The sequence below is a fragment of the Dermacentor silvarum genome, chromosome 4, assembly GCF_013339745.2.
Source record: "Dermacentor silvarum isolate Dsil-2018 chromosome 4, BIME_Dsil_1.4, whole genome shotgun sequence".
In the NCBI taxonomy this organism is placed as follows: domain Eukaryota; kingdom Metazoa; phylum Arthropoda; class Arachnida; order Ixodida; family Ixodidae; genus Dermacentor; species Dermacentor silvarum.
Genome location: NC_051157.2, coordinates 107800571 through 107827090, shown reverse-complemented (window position 1 = coordinate 107827090; position 26520 = coordinate 107800571). Strand labels below are relative to the sequence as shown.

The following is a 26520-nucleotide window of genomic DNA, read 5'->3' as shown; positions in this document are numbered from 1 at the left end:
GATACACACACACACAAACACACACAAACACGCGCGCGCATGCACCCACACGAACAAGCGCGCATGCACACAGAGATCATTTTGATGCTTTGTGTGTTAGGGTGCACCATATAATTTCTGTCACAATAAAAACACTTTGCGTAGCGGCTGGAATGCTGTACCTTAAAGTAATACAAACATTCGCGCGAAAAAGCACATTACGACGTCATTTGAACTTCCGAATGTGGCGTCACACCTTTACAGCGAAGCTTTATATGATTAGAGAGAGAGAAAAAAAAACACATTTATTTGAACCATCGAGGTCGTTGCTCTTGAAGTCGAGTGGGTGGTGTCCTCATTCCAGGACTCCACTTACCATATGGCTGCTCGATGAACTTGCTGGACAAAACTTCTTGGCCCGCCAGGGTATCGCCGGTCACCTGTACCTCCCACCACTCAAATGACGTGCTAGGCGTCTTTAAGTGTTGAGGTTTGCCCCCGCAGCCCCACGACATTTCGAAGAGTGTAGGGCGTACGTGTGTCGCCGCACGAGGGGCAGATGCCACGATATGTTCGTAGGTACATTTTGCTGTATCTGTGTAGGTTGTGGATTGTGTTTGTTTGGATAAGTCTCAGAGCTGCTGCCTCTTCAGTGCTGAGCTTTTTGTGAGGATTAGGATAAATCCTGCGGTTGAGCCACGATCTCGAGGCGGTCGCAGTAATTGAATGGCAGGGGACGAAGGTAAAGGGTGGGCATTGATGGGGCGATTGGTATTGCCACGTTTGGTTGATAGCGCTTGAGCTAAGGCGTACGCCCTTTCATCCCCCCTCCGGTCCCGCCTGGCCCGGCGTCCGCGGGATTCGATGGGATTCATGCAGGCTCGGGCCTATAGGATCTGAGCTGCCAGCAGTGCTGTTCGTCCGTTGGTAAAGTTATGGGTAAAGGTAAAGTTATGGGGTTATGGGTAAAGTTTCGAGTCGGTAACGACGTGAACTTCCCTGCCCACCTTGTCTTGTTTCTTTATTACTCGCGCCGCGCCTGTGGTCTCAGCCGCAGCTGGGGTCTCTAACCTGATGAAGGCTGCTGGGGTCAAGAAGTTGTCTCTCCCGTTCACGGTGGCTACCACGAAGAGGCCTTCTTCAGGAGGCTTCAGGAGGCTTCAGACCGCCGCCAGGTCCACATACGTTACCTACTAAGCCACCCTTGAAATGGCGACGCTGTCTGTCGACGCGAGCCTTTCGTTGTCCTGCGTGGAGTTCATGACTCATGTGCTTCGGGATGGGGCTAGTCTTGATCTTCCTTCTGACCTCGGGCGGTAGTGATCGTTGCCCCTCGAGGTCATGGAGCTCCTTTGTCGTTCCGGTCCGGTGGAGGATGACTCTGCATGCCGCCGTGTTCTGTAGGGTGGCTTTTTGCGAAGCCATGGCCGCGTGCGACAGCTCAGCGAAGGCGTGGATCCCGAGTACCGCTAACTTCGATGGTGACGAGGATACCCAGGGTCGTTTCGTACGTGCATCCGATGATGGCATCAACTTGTATATGGTCGCGTTTGTTTAGCGAGTGGTACGGTACGCTATACGGCACTCTATAAGTTACTCTACTGATCACCAGGGCCTGGACGAGGCCGAGCGTGTCCTCTTCTCAAATGCACTTGCGGCTTCTTATTATTTTGATAATCCACGAGACATGGTTGGTGGCGGACCTTAGGGTTTGAATGGTGTTGCAGGCTTTCAGGTTGCTCTGGATCCAAGAACTCAGAATCCGTGTCTTATTACTCTCCGTGATCTTCTGGCCGGAGGACCTGTACATTACTCCTCCGCGTACCCGGATCACCTCGGGTGCGCAACGCATCCCTCTCGCTGCAGCAAATCTCTCCACTGCCGTCGTGACCTCCTGAACGATTCGCCTTTTTTTTTTGCGCGAGGGAGCCCTTGGTGGCACAGAGTGTCATGTCTTCTGCGTATAGGGCATAACCTAGGTCCGGTATCTTCCGTAGCTCTTTGGTCAGCGCTAGCATCGTGCCGTTCAAGAGAATCGGGGAGACTGTCGCCCCTTGCAGCGTTTCTTTGTTCGGCAGGTCGATTTTATCTGATCGAGTCTGGCCTATTCCGATGGTCGCCGTCCGGAACGATTTCAAGTAATCAAATGCGCTCCCCGCAGATGACGTAGTTCATTCCCTTGAGAATGGCCTCATGCGATATGTTATCGAAGGCCCCTTTCAGGTCGAATAGCAGCAGGAGACGTTCTTCTCCCTTCGGGACGCCCTTGAGAACTTCTTTCCATAGGATTTGGCAAGCGTCTTGCGCAGAAAATCCCGGCCTAAAGCCCTGCATGGTGTGTGGGAAGAGGTCACCGTCCTCTATGTAGCATTGTAGGCGGGCTTCGATGCTCCTCTCTTACAGCTTGCCGAGACACGGGAAACTGAAACTGAAACCGAGAAACTGAAACTTGGGGGTGGGCCCACTTCCATTTAGGGGTGGGCCAACTTAAAATTTGGGGTTGGGCCGACTGAAATTTGGGATTGGGCATACATGAATTTGGAGGTGGGCCAACCTGAATTTGGGGGGTGTGCGAACTTAAATTTCGGGGTGGGTCAATAGAAAATTTAGGGGTGGGCTAACTGAAATTTCAGGGTAGCCTCATCCATACTTAGTAGGGGAGTTTCTGCATACTTTTTTGCAGTACGCAGCTCCGGCTCCTAACTTCCTCACATAGCGTGAATAAACCTCACTTGATGCGGAACAGTTTAGAGAGAGCAAAACACTCAAAACTTTGGCTCAGCTAATTCAACCAAATTAATTTGTTAAGTTTTTAGGTTTAGTTATTTTTGTAATGACGATGTTTGCTAAATTATTGTTTAAATAATCAGACCTAATTTAAGGTATGACAGAGACGTTTCTATAAGTAATTAATTATTACTTGGGATTACCTAATTAGGTCGCACTAATCGAAATTACGCTTATTATTCTTGATTATGAACCGTTGAATCAACCTTAGCTACTCTTGATTATTCTAATATTTTAACATGAAATAATTTTAATATTTTCACTATTCTTAATTATAGTCAATTATACATCGCAGTGCATAATAGTTGCATTGTACTTAATGCTAATAGTTTTTATTAACCTGAATTACTCTTATACCCATGCGGTACTCACTATAAACATTCATAATCATAAATCTCAGCAGTCACATGTAGTCACAGCGCATTCTCTCTATAGGACCACATTTATACCTATGCATGCAGTGCATCGTTTCACGTGTTACATACAGACAGATGGACGAACAGACAGTTCCGCGGGAAGTAGCCCTGTAAGGCTTACGCATTATTATACGCTGGGAGTACCTTATAACTACAGGGCGTACGTTAGCACTTCCATGTTTCCCGTGCACTTGTGTAACCAGCGCAAGTGCAAGGATGATATTGGAGGGCATAGTCATGAGCATGACTCAGCAAAAATGACAGTGACTCAGCGAAAAAAAGATGAGCACTCAAGAACCACTGAAATTGGTTCTGACGTGGGTACTTAGTGAAGGAAACACTAAAGGATGGTGGTAGAAGCCGTAGTCATGACCATGACTAAGCAAAAATGACAATGACTTAGCGAAAAAAGATTAACACTCAAAAACCAATAGACTGGGTTCGGACGGGGTACTAAGTGTAGGAAACGGCTAAAGATCAATGGTTGAAGTCAAAGTCATGAGCATGGCTAAGACGTTCACCTTAACGTCTCCTGGGCATTGCTAAAGGGACTCGTAAGAACTCATGACATGAATGTCATGACATTCGCGTCATGTAGGTCATAAAAAATCCGCCTACGTCTTGGTGTTCTAAGGGTCATTTCGTTAACTTGGTAGGCTCCCCGCATGCTGCTTCGCATAACATCGATTCCCACAAGGCATGCGATCTGCCGGCTTTTTTTTTTTTCTTGACTTGGCTACGCTCTCACTGGGGCAACACTATGTGTAATTTTAGTTGCGCTGAAAGACGGGCTTCCGCTGTTAGCTGTTGCTCCTTCGCTCTCCTTCTGAGGATCCCCATCATTACTGTTTTATGGCGATAGCAATTATATGGACACTTCTACCGGATTTCTGCCGTCGCCGTCGCCGTCGCCGTGAGGTTCCCTATAGATAAAATCTTCGCCGCGCGCCGTATGCCCGAGCGGAAGCGTACGGGGACGCGCGCTATCACGGAGAGCGAACGCACTCAATCACCCACGCGCAAGCAAGGAAGCGGGAAGCCAGCGCCGGAGGGAGCGCGGGGGGGGGGGGGGGGGGGCGCACTTCTACGCTGCCAACAACCGCGCTCGTCGCTCGTCCGCACCGTCTCTTATCTCCACACGGCTCTGAGCTTTATGCGCCGTGCATTCGCCGCTCAGTTTCCGTTGAAGCGATAGACCGCACGTACCTTCGCCCGCTGCGGCGTATATACGCTCGCTGCAAGCGTTTTGACAGTCGTTGTCTGCAGTCGTTCAGTGTGATCTATTCCTGTTTGTTTGTGCGCGCTCACACCACGCTTGTTCAATCAGTTAGTAATAGTCGGGCCACATTTTCCAACGCATGCTACACATGCAATGCTGCCCGGGTCGGCAGTGCAGCGCTACAGGTGTGTCTCTTCGCACGCGCTGCCCACGGGAAGCGCTTCTCATCAACACCACCGTTTCACACGCGCCTTCTCGTGGTCATCGAGTCTCTCTTCATGTCGGTCTACTTGCGCCGCAGCACACCTGCTTACTTAATCAGCTCATGTATACTACAATTCATATTGCTACCAAAGCCACTCACCTTACTTCGTATGACATTGCTGTGTTGCTATCGCATTCATTGCTTCGCCCTTAGGGCGAAACTGTGACATTTTTTTAACTCACTCTCGAATAATGTATTTGGTGTAAAACACTTCGCAACTATGAAGTCAAGACTAGCAAGTGTAAATTCTTTGCCGTGCCGGCCCTTATGAGTGACTCAAGCCTTCAGTATCACTCTTGGGTTAAAACAATGAGTGCTCCTAACTGCCGCGATCAAAACATCGCGCCTATCAGATTCCCTGCCATACGATGTCACCTTGTTGTGTATTTCTTGTTTACTGAAATATGGCACGTGCTTTGCTTCTACTCAATATTGATATATACGTTGCTTCTATTAAAATAGGTCTTCTGGGGGTACCACCGCATTGATGTCGCCTGCTGGTACTCGTTTGGGTTAAGTGTTAATGTAATTGCATTCGTGTAATATTGTTACCAGCAGCTTACCTGAAGTAAATGACGAATACGTCGGTCCACGAGATGCCGTGCTACCTGAATCCGCAAATAATCTGTATATAAGGCTTGACTTCCTTTTAAAACAAATGTCATATATAGAATCCAGCTTTGCTATATCATGTGAAGTAACTCCTCACTATAAATTTTTGCGGGAATTGTTGCTTGTTTCACATTAGCTATTCAGAGTATTAAAAAAATGTCACAGTTTCGCCCTAAGAACGAAGCAATGAATACGATAGCAACACAGCAATGTCATACGAAGTAAGGTGAGCGGCTTTGGTAGCAATATGAATTGTAGTAAACATGAGCTGATTAAGTAAGCAGGTGTGCTGCGGCGTAAGTAGACCGACATGAAGAGAGACTCGATGACCACGAGAAGGCGCGTGTGAAACCGTGGTGTTGATGAGAAGCGCTTCTCGTGTGCAGCGCGTGCGAAGGGAAACACCTGTAGCGCTGCACTGCCGATCCGCGCAGCATTGCATGTGTAGCGTGCGTTGGAAAATGTGGCCCGACTATTACTAACTGAATGAACAAGCGTGGTGTGAGCGCGCACAAACAACATGAATAGATCACACTGAATGACTGCAGACAACGACCGTCAAAACTCTGGCAGCAAGCGGATACGCCGCAGCGGCGAAGGTACGTGCGGTGTATCGCTTCAACGGAAACTGAGCGGCGAATGCACGCGGCGCATAAAGGTCAGAGCCGTGTGGAGATAAGAGACGGTGCGAGGAGCGACGAGCGCGGTTGTTGGCAGAGTGGAAGTGCGCCCCCTCGCCCCCCGCTCCCTCCGGCGCTGGCTTCCCGCTTCCTTGCTTGCGCGTGGGAGATTGAGTGCGTTCGCTCTCCGTGATAGCGCGCGTCCCCGCACGCTTCCGCTAGGGCATACGGCACGCGGCGAAGATTTTATCTATAGGAAACCTCACGGCGACGGCGACGACGACGGCGACGACGACGCCGACGGCAGAAATCCGGTTGAAGTGTCCATATAATTGCTATCGCAATAAAAAAAGAAATGTAGTTTAGCTTGCACTCGAGGCGCAATGCTAGAGACAGCGGAGCTGATGAGCACCTAGGTAGTCTTGGCTTGTGGGCTAGGCTAAGCACTATCAAGTCATAGCCAACATTTTCCAGAATTTATTGGTTATTGATCGATTATCGACTTGCTATTGATTGGTTATTGATTGGCCATCGCAAGGTGTTGGCCACGTATTTTTAGCTAGGCTACGCACTACCAAGTCATCCCCAGCATTTTCCGTAATTTATTTATTATTGATTAGCTATGATTGGCTATTGATTGGCTATCGCAAGGTATTGACTACATATTTGGGCTAGGCTAAGCACTACCAAGTCATATCCAGTGTTTTCTGGAATTTATTGAATTTTGATTGATTATCGATTGGCTATTGATTGGCTATCGGTGACTGACTAAGCTTAAGTAGTCTCAACCATGCTTAGTTAGACTTAGCCAGGCTCAGCTTCGTTAGTTCACAGGGGTATGTGCCTTACGACTTGGACCCTTTCTGCACTACCGCCAGGATCAGCCCACATTTTATTGTGATAGCAATTATATGGACACTTCAACCGGATTTCTGCCGTCGCCGTCGCCATCGCCGTGAGGTTCCCTATAGATAAAATCTTCGCCGCGCGCCGTATGCCCGAGCGGAAGCGTCCGGGGACGCGCGCTATCACGGAGAGCGAACGCACTCAATCACCCACGCGCAAGCAAGGAAGCGGGAAGCCAGCGCCGGAGGGAGCGCGGGGGGGGGGGGGGGGGGGGGGCGCACTTCTACTCTGCCAACAATCGCGCTCGTCGCTCGTCCGCACCGTCTCTTATCTCCACACGGCTCTGACCTTTATGCGCCGTGCATTCGCCGCTCAGTTTCCGTTGAAGCGATAGACCGCACGTACCTTCGCCCGCTGCCCGGCGTATGCGCTCGCTGCCAGTGTTTTGACAGTCGTTGGCTGCAGTCATTCAGTGTGATCTATTCATGTTTGTTTGTGCGCGCTCACACCACGCTTGTTCATTCAGTTAGTAATAGTCGGGCCACATTTTCCAACGCACGTTACACATGCAATGCTGCCCAGATCGGCAGTGCAGCACTACAGGTGTGTCCCTTCACACGCGCTGCCCACGGTAAGCGCTTCTCATCAACACCACCGTTTCACACGCGCCTTCTCGTGGTCATCGAGTCTCTCTTCATGTCGGTCTACTTACGCCGCAGCACACCTGCTTACTTAATCAGCTCATGTTTACTACAATTCATATTGCTACCAAAGCCGCTCACCTTACTTCGTATGACATTGCTGTGTTGCTATCGCATTCATTGCTTCGCCCTTAGGGCGAAACTGTGACTTTTTTGTGGACGACTAACGCAATAACGATCGGCTTAAACAGCTCCGCTGTTAATATAGCAAAAGTTCTGCAGAGTTGCTGGAGGCAGCGGCGTAGGCTTCGAAAACGTTTTATTGCGATAGCAATTATATGGACACTCCGAAGCAGATTTCTGCCGTCGGCGTCGCCGTCATCGTCGCCGTCGTCGTCGCCGTCGCCGTGAGGTTCCGTATGACGTCAATGGAGATGAAATCGTCGTCGCGTGCCGCCGAACGCTGTATGTGCGAGTGAAAGGGTGCGAGGGACGCGCGCTTTCACGGGGAGTGAACGCACGGCGGAGAACAAACGCGCAATCTGCGCTGTGCTCCCTTAAAGGCTGCAGAATTAAGCGTCTCTTTCCTCCCTTGCAATCACCATATATGTAGCGCAAACGCGACGTCTTCAGACACGCGAAAGGCCGTGGGGGGGGGGGGGGGGGGGAGGGAGGCGACGTTTAGCTGCGGCACAAAATGCGTATTTATATAAAAGCGTTGTGAGGCGAGAAGGTGGCAAAGACTTCCGACGCAGCTCGACGAGTGTCCCGTTCTGATCTCGTCGAAAACCTCCTGGCCGCCCCCAGAGGCTCCTGCAACAGTCACCAACGCCGCGCGCGTTTTGTGCGAACGCGGGCAAAACGCCGACGGCGTCGACAACAGTTCTGTGTGTTGCCGGTGCTGCTGCATGTCCAAGTTCGTACAGCTGATAAAACTACTATCCTTATTCCGTATAGCTCTCTACAAATTTGCTATCGCAATTGATGCTTCGCCTTTCGGGTGAAACTGCGACAACTTTTTTAACAGCCCAGCTGTTTAAGGTAGCCGTAATTTGTGCGTGCGGCACGAAACTGCCGCGCCGTAGCCATGGCAACGCAACACAGACACGGGTCTGCCGAGCTCCCGACAGCAGCGTGCTACTGCGCATGCCCCGTGACGTCATCCTGGCGCGTCTGCACTCGCCTCCCGAGCGAAATAAATGAACAAATAAATAAAACAAAATTAACGTTCTTGGCAAGGCAGGATTCGAACCCCTGTACCCACGGTCCGAAGGCGAGCATCATAACCACTGCGCTATACACCTTTTTTTTCCCTTTATTGTCTCATTTGCAAAATTCACTCATTTATCAACACCCGCGTTCAACTGCGCTATACACACACGCTTGCAGATCGTGCATTTATGGGAACCATATGGTTGCATTGTACTGACGATGGCAACACACCTTCCTTTGGGAGAGAGAAAGAGAAATTGAGACCGAAAGCGAGAGAGAGAGAGAGAGAAAGAAGGAGAGAGAGAAAGAAAGAGAGAAAGAAAGAAAGAGAAGGAGAGAAAAAGAAAGAAAGAGAGATAACCTAGCTACAACCAAGAGACGCAATCAATCGACCAGCTTCGCTCTGCCTTGAGCCTTGTGTAGCCTAGTGCAAGCTATAGCCTTTTTTTTCGGTATTTGAGGAACATGCCCCCCAGCTATGTTAAAAGCCACACTATCATTTCGTCATTTATACGCTGCCCTAAATTTAAGAAACTGACGTAAAGTTTCGAATTTTATCCGAAGGAAGCGACAGCGAAGCAATTTCCATGCTGCTAAGCTTTCTGAAAATTTATCATGCATCAAAATGTCACTGTTCTCACGTTGTATTTTATGTTGCTTTTATTTCGTTAAATCTGCCTATTTTCAACAAATGTTCATGAAGTGCATTTGTGGCACCACTGCAGAGCATTTGTACTTCATTTTACAGAGAGCACGTCCAGATTGCCACTTCGAAGTCAGTCACCCATTCGTCAGCGTAAAAAACGCTTGCCTGCTTCAGGAAGGTTCTAAACGACGGAGCAGCTCTTTAGTGGCGCCCTCTTTGCATGGTACGTGGCAGTTCCGAAATACATAATTGCACGCTGCAGCAAATAATAAAGTGTGTTCTACTAGGACTCTTATGTATTTATTTTCTCGGCTTTCAAAAGAAAAGGTGATATGCACCTCGTTACTCAACACTTTGTTAGAAGACGTTTCCCGTTTACTGTGCTAAAGACTCCCAGTGTCTGGTTACATCATTTATCAAATTGCCGCCCTGGGAAGCTTACATATACAAAGCCCTAAGAACATATTCTATGTGATATTATATGGACACTCCAGCCCATTTCGGCAGTCGCCTTTCAAAAAAAAATTGCCCGCCAATCCACCCTGTGAAGGTGGTTGGAAAGCGAAGCTTTTTACGCCACCCTCACGGTGACTGCGGCACACTTGATATTTTATTCACGCTCTTCTTCTGCCGTCTTTACTTTCCGTGGTCTACCCATAGTGGGGTATTCTAAAAAATGAACCCAAGCAGTTACTAGGCTGGAAGGGTTTCGAATGATGTCGACCCTCTTTCAAGCAGCTGCATAAGCTTTGCAACAGCTGCAATCTAATATTACGGACCGCGCCGAGCCTGTTTCCGTTGTTTGCCCGCAGCCCTTATCATCCATCATGTTGGCTCATCACTTTGAAGCTTGTTTTTGTGGTTTTTCTTGCGAAAACGAGTGCTTAGTTGTACGCTGAATGCCTGAATTCAAGTAAGCTGTACTGCTATACCTGCAATTGTTAGCGGTTCGTCGGGATCGTTTTTTGATTACAACGACGGACACGACAGAACCCTTGGCTGGTAGAGGTACAAAGCTTCGCTTTAATAACTTCAATTATGGGGTTTTACATGCCAAAATCACGGTATGATTATGAAGAACGCCATAGGGATGACTCCCCGTTAATTTTGACCATCTGGGGTTCTTTACCATGCACCCTATGCACGGTACAAAGTTGTTTTTTTTTCAATTCCGCGCCGACGGAAATGCGACCGCCGCAGCCGGGATTCGATCCCGCCACCTCGGGCTTAGCAGCGTCACACGAAATCCACTACGCCACCACTTCGGGTGACGCCATCATTGTCATCATTATGTTCCATATAAAGTCCAAGTGTGATAACATCACGGCCGCGCGCTGTATGCTGTGCGTGCAACTGAAAGCACGCAAGGGTGAACCGAGAACGGTTCGGGCGCGATCTCGCGCGTGTGGCAGGAAGGTGGAGAGGTAGCGCCGTTTTAAATGCGAAGCATTTCTTGCCGGTGGCTCTGTCCGTCCCTAGCGCGTCCCACACCCGCACAGCGCATGCGCGTCCCCTCCCCCTCTCTCTCCTCTCCTACGCTCCCCCCCTTTCTCTCATCTAAGAATCCGGAGTGGCGCGCTCGACAGGTGGTGCGACAGCTGCATACTCCGCTGGGGGCGCCAGGGTAGTTCCGCGGTATGAAAATGACGGAGCGCGCGCGCCTCATTCTCTCTCCTGTGCAGCACCGCGATGAGCGCTCGGGCCGCTGCCGCGAAACCATCTCCCGCTCAAGGTAACCATCTCACCGCTGCTTCGCATCCACACACGGTTCCCTTTAGCGGGAGATGGAGTAATTTTTTTTTTTTTGATCACGCGTGAGGCTGGGGGGGGGGGGAGGCTTTCTGTGTGCGCTGTGTTCTGGCAAAGCTGGTGAAAAGACAATAGCGTCAGCGAGGTAGCACAGGCAGACTGACCACTTAAAACCTCGAAAGAGAGCGTCCATCACCCGTTAAAATGTATCCGGGGCATTACCTAGACCGAACGGCATCACTTTACACTGATAGAGGCCGTCAGGTGAAATAAAAGCGATCTTTTCAGGGTACATGTCGTCAACTACGATCTGCCAGTACCCGGAGCGAAAGTCTATCAAAGAAAAATATTTTGCACCATGTAAAGAATCGAGGGCGTCATCTATCCGCGGCAGGGGATACATGTCTTTTTTTTTTTTGTTACTTTTTCGAGATGGCAGAAGCGCCAGCTGTCATCCTTCTTGAGCACACAACCCCAGCAATTCCGGACATCGCCTTTAGTTCACAGCTTTTACACCACGTGGCGTACGGACCTTTAAGATTCGAAATTCGTGCGATGACGCACGAAGTGTACTGGACGATAACAGAATACACGTTTTAACAATAAAAGAGAAAAAAAAGGGACCACGCCAACAGCTTTCACCGTCCAGCATGGACGAGCGCGAATCAGTATTGGCTGATCTGATAAACGCCGAGCGTATAAGACGAGCGGCTAGCTAGTCTACTGTGAATCAGCAGTTTTGCTGCTATTGATAGTCGTTTAGAGGCTCAGCCCCGCTTCGAGAAAGCGGGTGCAGAATATTGAAAGAGCGGCCACCGCCCCCCCCCCCCCCCTTCCGTCCATCTTTTCCTCGTCCAACTTTTTGTCCGATCGAATCAGAAAAGCAAAAATGCCCTTTTATCGCTTCATTTCTCGAAAGCTGATTCTAAAATAATAATGTAAGCTTGCTAAATGGTCGCGATGGGCGCATGTTTCAGGATATGCAGTCGCATGATTGACACCCTTAATCTCGGTTGGCCTCAGTTTACGAGTCCATTTGCGCATTTGCGTGCAGGTGCCTGATCGAGTTATGTTCACTGCCACGGAATTTCTGTTTTTCGAAGGCGAAAGCCTTAGGTGCATGGCTATATTTTCGGTGCCATTGGCAGTGACCTAGGCGAAACCGCGCCATAACGAAAATGGCCGACACCGCAAAGAGTAAAATCACGTCAACAAATGCTCGGATTGACGTCAGTTTTCTCAGGGAGGTTCCTGTGAACAAAATAAATTAGTGGCTTTGTAAAGAAAATTTGCTACTTTTCAGCCGAACACCTTTTCTAAGCTCTTGGTAAGCGACGGGTGTAAATGCAGAAAATCATCTGTAACTGGTCAGTGTTCGAAGACCTGCTTCACTGCACAGTGGCATAGCCAGAAATTTTGTTCGGAGAGGGGGGTGGGGGGGGGGGGGGGGGCTCACGTTGCAGCGCGGCCTCCTCCTTATAGAATAGGTCGAGAGATCAAATACATCAATAGTAACTGCATTGCCATTGCCAATGTCATTGTATATTAGAGGCTGCAAACAAACTACTGAGTGCTACCCACTGTGCAAGTAAAATATGTATTTTTTCATAAAAGAATGTATTCGTACGTCCCAAAAATTGTGGCAGAAATAACTGATATCAATGCTTCCGCGTTTTTTGTCTATTTAATTAGTAAAGAAAATATCACACGAACTTTAGAACATCAGAACATCATAGAATATCAGTTCCAAATCAGCAAATCAGTGCATACAGCTGGTGCGAAAAACGTAAAGGCTATGAAAAGAACAAGTTGAGCAGAAATATTTCGATAAATCTTTGTCATTAAAGAACCTTGTTTACTTTTTTGTACAGTCGCGAGCAGAAGTTTGGTGACCATGGCATCAGCAAAAAATTTTATTATACTCGAGCGCAGCTGCACGGCCCCGAATTAGCTTAATACGTTGTATTGGTCCATCACGCGCACGTAGGCTTGCGCTCTTGATTTCAGCTGGAATGCCCAGGCTGCGAAGGAAAAAAAATAAAATCGTGGCAGCAGAGAGGCTCGGCCTTTCTGTACCGACGTGGGAGCGGCCCGCTACGTGCTGACGCGCGTTCCGAGGGACCGTAATAAAGCTTTATCATACCATCATACCATACCTTTGGTCCACAAACTTTGGCTCGTGACTGTACATATGCAACGGCCAGGGAAAAACCTCAATGGCGCTGTCCTTCGTTGCAATAGATTGCGAATGAGCAGTTGTTACCGGTCGTGTATTGTAATTATACCGATAATATAGTCGCAACAGTGAGTACATATAAGAAGCAGGAGTTCTGCAAGATGTACATTAGAAATGCGAAAATAGAATGGAATATACAAGTGCGAAGATACAAGTTGATAAAGGGCACAAAAGTGTCACTGGTAACAAAATGCACTGTTTGTATACACAAAGCCTCGCAACAAGATGTTTAAATATATGTATAAGTATCCAATAAATCCAAGTATTTAAGCAAACGTCACTGTATGTAATGCGTCAAACAAGACAAATAGACATGTTGCGCAGTCACACATAGTAGTAGCTTTACGCATAGAAAGACAGACGATCCAGGCAAGTACAAAACTATGATCGCAGAAATCGTGATATGTTCCAGAAGGACCGCCTGTTGGGCTAGTTGGTCTAACCTAGTTTCTTTCAGTTTGGCAGAACAGTTTGGTTCTCCTAGAAGCTGACAAGGAAGGTGGATTTGTTGTGATGCCGAAAGGCATGTTCAATGAAAAAGCCCAAGCGGCAGTGGACAAGAACTTTGTGGCTGTTTAAAAAAGTGCAGTGAGGGTTAAGACTAAGTTCATCAAATTTTGTAAGGACTTGGAATTGAATGATCTTGCTAGTGCTATTAGAAATAGTAAGGGGAACAGTCTGAAGGTTTTCTTTTCTGCAAAAACACATAAGGTAGATGTCCCTTTCAGAACCATTGTGAGCGAAGGGGGGGGGGGGGGGGCTTGGCAAAAGAATGTTAGTCAGTTTTTACTGAAGAGCCTTAAGTGACTCACGGTTGTTGATCCTTTCCGCGTGAGGAAATCTGAAGAAGTCACTGAATATGTGAAACACAACGAGAGTATAGATTATGGCTTGTCTGTCGACGTTGAGGACTTGTTTTATTCAGTACCTCAAGATAAGCTTTTAGTTGCTGTTAGGAAGTGCATTGAACAGAGTGGCGAATGCGATTTCCAAAACTCCCCTTGCTTGTCGGTTCATGATTTTTTAACGCTTTTAGAATTTTATCTTAATGTAAAATTTATTGTTTTTAACGAGCAGCCCTTTCTCCAACGTAGAGGAGTGTGTATTCGGTTTTGCGTGGCTCTGATTCTATGCGACATATTTTTAGCTGATATTGACAGTGTGCTTGATTTGGCTTTTAATGGAGGGAAGGTATTCAAAGTGTTTCGGTACGTCAATGACTTTTTAATTCTTTTAAAGAAAGAGGACGGTTTCACTGCGACTGGGAGTATTTTAGATGTTTTTGTTTAAGTTGGGCAGGGTTTGAGTTTCAATCATGAATTGCTTGGAACTGAGGGGTTACAATTCCTGGATCTCAGGCTAAAATTTAGTGTAGGCCAGGTTTGCTGAGAGTACCTCCCACGGTTTAAGAAGTGTCTCCTGCCTTTTGACTCTGTCCACTCTAAAGTAGTAAAAAGGGGCATCGCATTACAATGTCTGGATGCTGCGCTCCGTAAGTCATGCCCGCATTCAATGCAGCATAGCTTTGACAATCAGATTGGTCGCCTATTAGCAGCGGGATTCCCTGAGTTGCTTGTTGTTGCGGTGGCCGAGTCTATCCTGCAGAGGGTAAAGAACAGAGCTGGAGCGGAAAGGGCTGAGACCCAGCGATGGATGGCGAGACCCGTAGCCATGCCTTATATGCATCAGGTCTCGCACAACCTGAAGAAGGTCGCGAACAGGCATCGTATTCCTGTGGTCTTCACGGCTCCTAATAAGCTATCCAGGCTCTGCCCTCGAATTTGCGGTGACAGGAAAGGAGGTTGCCAAACCAGCCATGATAGCCGCTTCGTGGGGTGTGCGACAGGAGTGGCATACTCCGTCCCCTTGTTGTGCGGGAAGGTGTACATCGGCCAAACCGAACGGTGCATAAACGACCGGCTCAGGGAGCATGCGCTAAAAGTTAAGAAAAAAGAGGACAAGTATGCACATTTAGTTGCCCACATCATTACGTGTGGTTGCGAGGCACGATTTTATGAGACCACTATCTTAGGCAAATCTGCAAGCTACAAGGCTCGAGTGGCTCTAGAAGCATTCTACATCCACAAGAACTCAGATATTTGTATAAGCGAAGCGTCAATTCTTTTGCACAGTGCCGAACTGAACTATTTGAACTCTGTTGCCTGAGGGAGATAGTACTGTTAACTTTTTTAGATTTCTTTTTATCACCTCGCATGGGAAAGGGGCGTGACACTGGTGTACGTGGTTCACCTTAGAAATCGGAGGGTTTGTTGACTGAAATAAACGGTTGGTAGTAGCGCTCGTCCGCGTCTGTCGTGTCTTCGTGTGTGTTGTGCGTACTTTTTTGCGCTATGTCTGAAAGTAACTCGTGATATGTACTTGGGCCATGCGGCGGTCGCGACAGCACCATATGGGTAGATAATAGAGGAATAATGCAAAAATCAGTACGAAAATGTGTAATTTAACTGCCTGCAGAGCGGCGACAAATTTTCTGCACCCAAAATTAAGGAAGGGTATTGCTTCGGCTCAAAAAAGAAGTAAAAGCGGGTAGCTAAAAAGGAAAGAAAAGACCAAACGAAAGCCACAGATGATGCGGCAAGTTAAACTACCCAATATCCGAGTGTGTTTGTTGGGAAACGCCGCGAGGGCCGGGCTTTCAATAAACAAGGTCGGTAAAAATTTGTTAATGATGTCCTCGTAATTTTCGTTTTCACACGATAACTTTGATCATGATGCTACCTGTTTGAATAAACAGCGATAATTTCTGCGGTTTTAGAAACTAATGAACAGTCATACGTTTTCATAATTACGCGTTTATGGACCTGAAGGAACAGAACCTTTACTTGCATTGATTTTTGCCGCTTCGCTATCTAAAGGACAAACTTCACTCGGCGGGGAAGTTTAGTGAAGCGGTCAATGACTTCGGACACGTTGATGCCGACGTCTCTGTGGACGTCGGCATCCTTGTCGAGCCAGACCTCGTCGTCCGCAAAAAAGAACCGCCTCAAAAATAGGCCGTTAACTTTCTTCTGTTTTCTCTTATTTTACTTTGCCTGCCTAACCACGTGTTCTTCAGACATTGTAGAGCGCAAGTAGTTTTTCTAATCTCATGTTAAAAATATACTATCTGCGCTTGAAGTGGTCACTGGAAGGGTGGCTAGAATCTGAAGCCGTTTCTACACATTTACATAGAACCTGCAGTCGCAATGAGAGAGGGCATCTATTCCGGTGCTAAAACCTAAAAGTACTCCTTCGATGTCGTTGGCATCCTTGTTTAGGTACCTTGCACAAACAGTAAACTGTTGGATACCGGCAATATCCGTCGTTTCATCAGCAAATATGGAGAAGCGGCCTGCACCATTTACTTTTGCATCTAGGCTTTCTTTGATAATTTCACCACAAATTTCTATAATTTGGTTTTGTACATCTGGACTCAAATGCGAGGTATTACTGGGGCAACATCCAAATGGTTCTTCAGATATGTATCTCCACAATCAGCTCGCAAATGAAGAAGCGCTCTGAAAATACCAATATTTTCAGAGGGGATTTGCTTAAATCCATAGGACCACTGTCCCTATGGCCACGGAGAGCCAGACCTTGTCGTCCGCAAAAAAGAACCGCCTCAAAAATAGGCCGTTAACTTTCTTCTGTTTTCTCTTATTTTACTTTGCCTGCCCTGGTCCAGCTGATTGATCACATCGGGCGCCCTTCCTGAAAATGTTTGGAGAAAATTATCAGCTGCCAGCTGGCAGTCACGGTCATATTTAGTATTTTCGTGTGTGTGGAAGATTGCGAGCGCGGGCTTCCATTTCTGAAACGGCTTGGACACGAGGGTTCCAGTGCGCGCATGTTAGCTCAAGTTTATAAGAACATTAAACCCATAAATTTCCAGAGTTGAAAATCTAAAGCACGCCTTTGGAAATGTCAGTGCACCTTTCGCGTCATAAGTTTATGGGAACTTTATACCCATAAAGTTTAGGAATTGAATTCCATGCGCTCCGTAGATTCCCCGGCCGCTGCGAGATGCCGCAGTGCGCCCGCTCGCTATCGAAAACCCTTGAAAGTTTGTGCTCGGATGGGGCTCCTTGCGTTATGTGAGTCCAGGTGCCAAGGGCGCTGCGACGAAATCCAGCCCGAGTTCGCAATGTGCGTGCCGAAATGTCTTTTCGAGCGTGAAAAAGACACTGTAGACAAAATCCAGAAAGATTCCCGGCGCCGGTGGTTGTTTTGGTCGGCGGTGCATGCCAGCACGAAATAATTTCGGGGGGGGGGGGGGGGGTCTGAAGTCCCATCAGTGCTACTACTGCTATTACTACCCCTACTGCTACTAGTATTGCATTATTACTCAATGATTATTATAGAGGAAGTACAACAACAATGAAAGCTTCACATGAGATCCAACGCAGTGTTTTAGCATAAGTGATGCGAATGTTCCATTGCGATTATAGAAAAGTTTTCATGTGTTAAATTTGTCGATTTTATGCAGATTGACAGTGGAATCAACATTCTCTGGCTTACTTATCGTGATTATTTTTTTTCATTTACCATAAACCACATCTCCACTATTAAATCACTTAAGCAAACTTTAGTGGACTCTGGGCTTGGGCTCCCGTGTACTGGTGAGGGATAGTGCCCCTGTATACGCGGGGCCTCTCTTTTCCTCGCGCCACCGGCACCGCCGTTGGCCGAGCGTCGTCACGCCGTGACAAGTGATATAAGTCGTTCTACTCGGCACAGAGCAGAGAACATGGCGGAAACAACGCCGGTATACCACTTGCTTCAGCTCTTGTGCCATCCGTATCGGCAAAGGCGCGTTCCCACCACGGCGTCAGGAAGCACATCTGGCCGCTTAGGCCGGAGCAGCGGTCTCACTCCTATCGCGTGCACTCGAGCAGTATACACGCTCGCCCTCGTCGCCGCGCAAGAACTATCTGCAGCAACTCTGAGCATGACGGGACGCCGCGCACCGGGGCTGCGCAAATCGCAATGAAGCAGATGAAATGGGAAAGCTGTTTACTCTGTGCCGTGCAGACGGACCGTTGTCGTCTACAGTAGTCATTAATGCGAAAGCATTACATGAGCCATGAGGCAGAAAAGCCGGCGTCGTCCACAACGAGTGGTATCAAAAGTCAATGTGACGTCATCAGCGTCTTGAATGAAATCAGTAGTAATATAGAAGATAGTAAATGGTATGACAACGTTAATTAGTAGTAATTATGGGTAGTTATTGTGAATTAGGGTGAATTACAGTGAAGTGAATTAATTAGTAACAAGTTAGAGTAGGGTGACTTAAGGTGGAGTCAAGTGAATTAAGGTGAAGTAAACTAAATTACAATGAATTAAATTTGGTTAAGGTGGATTAAGTGGATCACATATTCACTCGTAGCTACTTGGCGATGAGTTCTGAATGGTTGTGGTCTGGTGATTAATGAACGCAGAGAAAAGAAAGCGAAGGAAGGATCGCAACAGGTTGTAATACTTAAGAAGTCTTTATTGGTAATGACTAAGAGAAGTCATAATGCTTTCGCATTCAAATCACGTAAGGATACTTAAGGTACAATTTTTTTTGCGCATGGGCCGCCACAGGGCTATCGCTTTAAACCCCACCGCGCCTCTACCCGCCATATAACTCTTTGCAGTAAACCTTCTCTGTGATAGCGTTCATGATCCACCATTAAAACCCGCCATGTTTGGCTACGTCATAGTGCACAGCTATCGCTTTAATATCAACAATCTTTTAATCTTCGGCGCGAACGTCCGTCACATCCAATTATCCTCGCGTTGCAACGGCAACCTCCGCCAATTCCGAGTTGCACCCCACCGCCCGTATATTTCAGCCGGCAGCATGCTGCACTGTCAATGCTTGAAGGGGTCTGCTGCGTCACGGCGCGAAGCTCCCCTCGCTAGAAACCGGCGTAGTTTCTGCGCGCGCTAGGAGTGCATGTTTATTTCCCCTTAAACACTACGATTAGCAACATCTAGGTTTAAAAAATTTAATTAAACTATAGGCTTTTACGTGCCAAAACCACGATCTGATTATGAGGCACGCCGTAGTTAGGGACTCCGGAATAATTTGGACCACCTGGGGTTCTTTACCGTGCACCTAAATCTAAGTACACGGGTGTTTTCACATTTAGCCCCCATCGAAATGCGGCCGCCGTGGCCGGGATTCGATCCCGCGACCTCGTGCTCAGAACCACGGCGGGTCGGAACAGATAGGAAATTGAAATGAATCACATGCATCAAAGTTTGCATTGCGAGTATTATCAAGTACAGTTTAAGTTTTTTTCTTGCAATTTATGATATATGACAGTCTTTGTGATGACTTCAATTTCCTGTTTTACGTTTAGGCTACTGACACTGCACAAACTATATTTTTTGTCATAATACGGAATACAGGCACCAGAGTGCGGCTCATAAACACATCGGTATAATGAGGTGTAATTTGTGGATACATTTCTCGCTATGGGTAATATAGGAGCTCCTTTCTCGCAAATATGTGTCTTGGGTCAGAGCGCTTATGCTGAAAGTGGACTGATTGTCCGCGCTTTCCGTGGAGCTACCGAAGTGACTGTGAAAGCCTTTCGCTGTTTAAAGGTGTATAAGCCTTTCGATGCCAGGCGCCTGAATTATACACAAAGAACGCGCTCGTCCGGAACCAGAAAAGTCGCAAGCATTATGCCAAGGTCGGGATTACCCTTCTACGGGTTAGTCGCGTCCTTGACAAAAAAAGAAAAACCGGGGAGTGACAAGTCATTTTTAACGACGGGCGGTCGTTCTTATCGTGATCACACATGACGACTTGCGCCAACGTACCGCGCTTTGTCGGGAAGCTGTGATAGTTCATTCTTTAGAAAGGGTATTTATTTTTTCCGCAACGTAACTTACGTCATCGGGGCAGATTTAAAAATATAAAGGTCACGAGTCAGGCAGTGGTACCTAGGTGAAATGAACGCCCGAGAAAGATGGACTTGTAGTGGCTTTCTTTTGGAAGCGCTGATAACGTTGCAGTTTAAACCACAATAGAACTTCGTACACAGTATTTTTACCAACAGTTTAACAGAAGGCTACTCAGTCGTGATATTATTAAAGTTATAACTTTTTAGCAGAGACACTCTCACATGACTTCAACATATATACAATAAAGGGCTCTGTAATTTCCACCGTGACTTAACCTAGGTACGTTGGCGTACTTCATGTAATAATCCCAGTCAGCCTACTCACATATACCGCATTACTAATCACATCTACCATGGCCTCGGCTACATCCCAAGAAGCAATTGCCTACCTCTTCTCATTGCTAAAGATTCGGTAGGCGTAAGACAGGCCAAAATTCGAATATGAATGCCCTGTATGGAATTAGCATGGAACCTTCAGTGATATAGAACGTATGCATTACACTCGAGTCTGTCCAGAAACGGGCAGTAACATTAATTTACTCTGACTATTCATTTATCATCAGTGTTAATAAACAAAAAGCATGCTGAGCTTCTATCGCTAGGTTTGCGTCGTGAAGTCACCTGACCTTGCACAAGTTCTACAATTCTACGCTCTAATATTCCATCATCAAGAGCTCGGCGCTTGTCATCACGTATAAGCTAAAAAGCAGCCTGGCCTTCAGAACGTATAGTCAGCGTCCAAAGCTTTCGCACGCCTGAAGCTGAAAAAATATTATATTTCTACGCCTGAGGCACGCATCGTGGCATTCGGATTTACAGCGTATCCTGGTCTAGAGTAAACAAAAGTTTTGCATACTTTTACTGGCTGTGGGCGTAGCTGCGTTGAAAATGAACTTATTCGCAGAATCTCGGCCGCGTAAACTTTTGACGGTGACTGTGCCATTGAACACCTGTATTTTCTTTATTCTGCACACATTTTTTAATGAATGGCCTTCCAGCCAACGTCATGCAATGCTTACACCTGGTTAATTTTCAGGACAGCCATCTCAGACATGTTGTATTAAGTATAAGAACTGAACTACTATGTAGTACGTCATTATTATCACCAATGAGGTGTAATAAATTTGTAAACAAATAAAGGATAATAACATTGCCTATGAAATTTTACTCAAATCTCAGGACTACTTCAAAATTTTGCCTGTTCGTCTTGTGTACCTCCCTATGCTTTCTAGGAAACTGAAAGGGCGAAAATCAAGTGTGAAATTGACATGTCCTGTGGCACCATGGCAGAAAAGGGAAGGTTTGGCTTAGTGGGACCATATGAAAGGTTCAGCTGCCATTGTGCTACTCACACACAAGGAACGACACTTTTGTATTTTATTTATAGGCAGTAGACAAAATGATAAATGATGCTCTGTGCCCGCTGGCGTGATCATGACAAAACGACCGTACCGATATTGGTCATAAACGATTCTAATAAAGGAACATTTCTGCAAACCGCCACGGTCCTTTCTCGTGCTTCTTCAATTGTTCAAACATGTTAAATTTAGGGTAGGAGAATATTCTCACAGAATTACTAAAGAATTGCACAAGTAATTATATCATGGTGCTGTGACCTGATTCAGCAATGAAGTTAGTCAAGAACAGAACAGCAGAATGCTATATGGCAACTTCGGTAATTGTAGCCGAAAACAGTGTCTTCTTGCACAACTTTGTGGGCATAATTCAAAAAGGGTGTGGTCTGTGATTGGAGTCGTTCTCTATTTTTACACGACAGGCTACATTAACACGTCCCAGAGTCTTTTCGCATAATTTCCAATACTCCTCTGCGTAAGTTGTGGTAAAAGGGTAAAAGGATATGAAGACCTTTAGTATTTCTGGAATTTTGTGAAGGTATATGGGAATGGTTCAAATGATAGGACACGTGCGCTGCATATTGAGGGTAGAATGTTTATGTTTCGAGGTACTGAGTTTGTACTAAGCAAACAAGCTTGTGCAATAATTCGGACAGCCTTCATTTACACCGAAGATCAGGTATACGCAAAAATTCTGCTTTGATATAATGCAAATATACTCAGTCAAATAGCTTCAACTGTATTCCTTTGTAAAAATACTACGTCTGGGGCTGCAGCCAACTTTTCTACTTCTGTGTCTTTTAATTGCAAACACAGGACGCTATTTATTTTTGTGGTACGTTTCAAGCCGCACAAGAGTCGCACAAACACGCCTTTCCCAAGACATAGCTGAAAAGGCAAAATATTTCTTAGTAATGTCTTCATAAATATTCACCTTAAGAAAGAAATGAACTTTCGAAACACGTTACCTGGGTTTATTCTCCAAAATACAATATACCTAAAGTGCAAAAGATGTTTGGAAGCACGTTCGCATGTTCTCGAAACCAGCCAGCTATTTTTTAGGAAGACGTTGGTACAGTAGAAAGAAACCATAAAAGAGCCGTAACCAAATGACCTGCATTTCGCAATATGCCATCTGGCAGAAAACCGCCTAACTAAGCAGCGACAAAGTGATAAAGCGTGGCGCAGCTGGCTTCGAACGTGTGAACTCACGATCGTGGTATGGGTGATCTTGATCTGTGGTCGCTCAACACGCTCGGCTACCGTTTCGAAGCGCTGCTGCTAGCGAAAACTAGCTTTATGTATGTACCACAATAAATTCCGCAACCTTGTTATGGAAACTGCGATTTTGGAACGACTTCTTTGCCATTTCAAGAGCTGCTGCTGCAACTAGCTGAAAGCTGATTCATTGAAGTTGATAAATCATTGAAGTTGATAAATCCGCAGGAATACGTCAGTCAATGCAATAGGTTCATCACAAATTGCTTTTTACTGGCCAAAAAAAGCCTCCAAAATTTTGGCTTTCAATAGACTCCCATACTTGAAACTTCGCCCGCAATTTGGAACGGGTTTTCTGCCGTAAGTAATGGTACCACTTGCATGATATTACGGGCTAAGCGCCTAGAGCCTATTTCTACGGGAATATTTTAAAAGATGGCTTCTATGATTAGTTATTTGGAAAAAAAACGACGCTCTCCCATAGAAAACGCGTATGTTTTCAGAGGCGGCTGCTAGAGGCGCTGTTCGGCGATGTCAAAGCAAATAGCAAAGGGGTCACCGACCTGCGGAATGTTCAAAAGAAGTACAAATCGCGGTGTGCACGGTGCAGAGGTTGAAAGGCAGGGTTATAAAATGAAAGGGCAGTTCTTGCAGTAAACAGGGAAATTGGACTCTACTAAAGCAATGAATTTTACGGTCATTGACATCAACCGAGAAGTGCACCGAGCAGGCCGCGAATGCGCTTTGTGCGTGACGGGATACATTTAGTGAAAGTGTAGCAACACCGGTCGGAAGTCGATTCGCGGCACGAGCTGTAGCTTTTTTAGGCGGGCCCCAGGCAATCAGGAGCAGGATTGAGTATTGAACATAGCGAAACACCAGTAAAGGGCAGATTAGGCGACCAGGAGTCAGGAAAAGACGCAGAAAGGATAAGAATAAGAAGGTAAAATTTGCTACATTAACATGCAGGGTGGTCGTAAGCAGGAAAGGGTGCAACAGAATGACGGGTCAAGAAAAGGCGGAGGCGTAGGCGTACTAATTAGGCGAGGTCTGAAGTGGCGAAGGGTAAACGAGACATGTAAAGAGCATTTATGGATTAGTGGTACATGGCAAGGTAAAAAGACGTGGCTGGGAGTAGCTTACCTATGGACAGGTAGTGATAGCAGGGAAAAAAATAAGGAATTGGTCGATTGCATTAGAAGCGATATTAATGAGTTCAGTAACTCGGGCCAGGTGATATTAGTGGGAGATATGAACGCGCACATGGACGATTTAGACGGATATACTGATTACAACGGCTCTCTAGTGCTGAATTTGTGTGATGAACAGAACCTTATAGTAGTTAACAGGGAGAATAAGTGTCATGGACAGGTAACGTGGCAATGCGGAAACAGGCAGTCATGTATCGACTACGCCTTAGTCTCAGAAATGGTCTACGAACAACTGGAACAAATGATAATAGACGAAAATGGAAAAAAATAGCCTGGGAAGCGATCATAGACGTTTAGCATTAAAGTTTGGGAGAGATACCAGCGCAGAACATGAACCAATAGCCTCAGAGTTTTTAAAAATGAATGACGAGCAAATAACAGAGATCGCAAACAACATAGAGAAGAAAATTGAGGCTTTCCTACAGCAGTCTGGGAATATAAGGAACTGGTGGAGGTTATGCAGCATGAAATAAGGCGGACACGGCAATACAATTGTTGGATTGGAAAGAGGAAACCACGTAATGGTGGAACAAGGAAATTAAACAAGCTATAGAAGAGCGTAAAGAGGCATCTAGGGTTCATCGAGAAGCCAAAAAGTTGGGATTACAAGAAGAAGAGGTGCTCCTTAGATGGAATACATACAGAGAAAAGAAAAGGGTTGCGAGTGAGCTCGTGCAAGAGAAAATTAAATGCGCAAGTGAACGTTGGGTGCATAACATTCACAAAAGAGACAAAGGCGCCCCAAAAAGATTCTGGAACCATATAAAAGCACTCGGAGCTCCAACTAGAAACTCGCAAACGGCTATAAGGGATGAAGACGGTAACATCTATGAAGGCGATGATGCGCTGCGGTACATCACAGACGTTATCAGGCATAACTTCGGTACGAGAAAAAGTGTAGTTCAGACAACAGATCCAGCAACAACAGAGAGGCTATGAGAGATCAAAATTTCAGCATAGAAAGCTTCTATTGGAAAAAGGGCAGCAGAAAATGTCCCTAACAACACGGCAGCAGGACCCGATGAAATCCCAATACAGATAATCAAAAACCTCGGTCCAAAAGCAAGGCACTGCTGACTAATGCCATAGAGCAGTGATTAGAACAAAGAATATTCCCGTTGGATGGCGTGAAAGCAAGATGAATCTCATCTACAAAGGCAAAGGAGATAAGGATAAGACGAGCTCGTACAGGCCAGTTACAGTAACGTCGGTGATATATAGAATGGCAATGCAAGCCATAAAATTAGAACTGTCGAAGTGGGTGGAGGAAAACGGTGTATTGGGGGAACTACAGAATGGGTTCAGGCCAGGCAGACGCTTAGAAGACAATATGTTTGTACTAACTCAGTGCATAGAGATTTCAGTAGCTCAGAAAAGACCTTTATGGTAGCATTTCTAGATATTAAAGGAGCTTATGACAACGTAGACAGGGAATTGTTGTGGGATATCTTCAATACGAAAGCATAGATGACGATTTCGTGGAGCTGCTGAGGGAGATATATCGAGACAACCAAGTACAAGTGGTATGGGAAGGCCGAAAAGGAAATGAAATGGTGGGAATTCACCAAGGATTGAAGCAAGGATGCCCTCTGTCACCATTGTTGTTCACGCTTTACGTCAAGGGCATAGAAAGACGACTGGAAAACAGCGAATTAGGTTTTGATTTATCCTACATGCGTAATGGACAAATGGTGCAACAGAAGGTCCCTGGACTGATGTACGCAGACGACATTGTGCTACTAGCGGACAATAAAAATGATTTACAGATACTTGCGAATATCTGTGGGAATGCAGCGACAAGTCTAGGCCTTAAGTTTAGCACAGAGAAATCAGGAATTATGATCTTTAATGAACACACGACTAACTTCGTGGTGTCAATTCAACAGCAAGTAATACCCATAGTGAAGCAATATAAGTACCTCGGCGTATACATAAACGAAGGAAAGAATTACTCAAGCAACCACCAAGATAATCTGAAAATAAAGGGGAAGCGGAATGCAGCAATAATGAAACACAGAGCACTGTGGGGCCACAATAAGTATGAGGTGGTGCGTGGAATCTGGAAAGGAGTAATGGTGCCAGCGCTAACATTCGCAAATGCCATTATATGCTTAAAATCGGATATATTGGCGGGTTTGGAAGTTAACCAAAGATCAGTAGGCCGGTTGGCTTTGGGAGCACACGGTAATACGACAAATGAGGCAGTGCATGGTGACATGGGTTTTGCCTCTTTTGAAGTCAGAGAAGCACAGAGCAAAATTAGTTTTGAAGAAAGGCTCAGGAACTTGGATGAAAATAAATGGGCGGCTAAAGTGCACAAGTATCTCTATATGAAAAGCGTGGACACAGAATGGAGGAAGAGGTCAAGGGAAGTTGGCAACCAAGTACAGGATAATCGAAACTGTAAATAGACAACCAGGGGTCATCAAAAGAAAGTGAGAGAAATAGAGACCGTGAATTGGATGCAAAGAATGGAAACAAAAAGGATAATGGAGATTTACAAGAATGAGAAGAAAGAAATTAGAAGGAAAATCTGTACGATAACACAAACAGTGCCTTTCTATTGAGGCTCAGCCGGTTGCCTAAGGACGAAAATCATATTCGGAACC

At 46.3% G+C, this 26520-nt stretch overlaps 1 long non-coding RNA gene across 2 annotated transcripts in view; it reads left to right on the top strand.

Moving 5' to 3' along the window:
* LOC125944752 (uncharacterized) overlaps positions 1-26520 on the top strand; it is a 91545-nt gene that overhangs the window by 43137 nt on the left and 21888 nt on the right. The window contains exon 5 of one of the 2 annotated variants that reach the window (XR_007466446.1): positions 9346-9530. The exons of the other annotated variant lie outside the window; for it this stretch is intronic. This is a non-coding gene — a long non-coding RNA (uncharacterized LOC125944752). Of the gene's footprint in view, positions 1-9345; positions 9531-26520 lie in introns of those variants that run through there. 2 annotated transcript variants of the gene reach the window in all.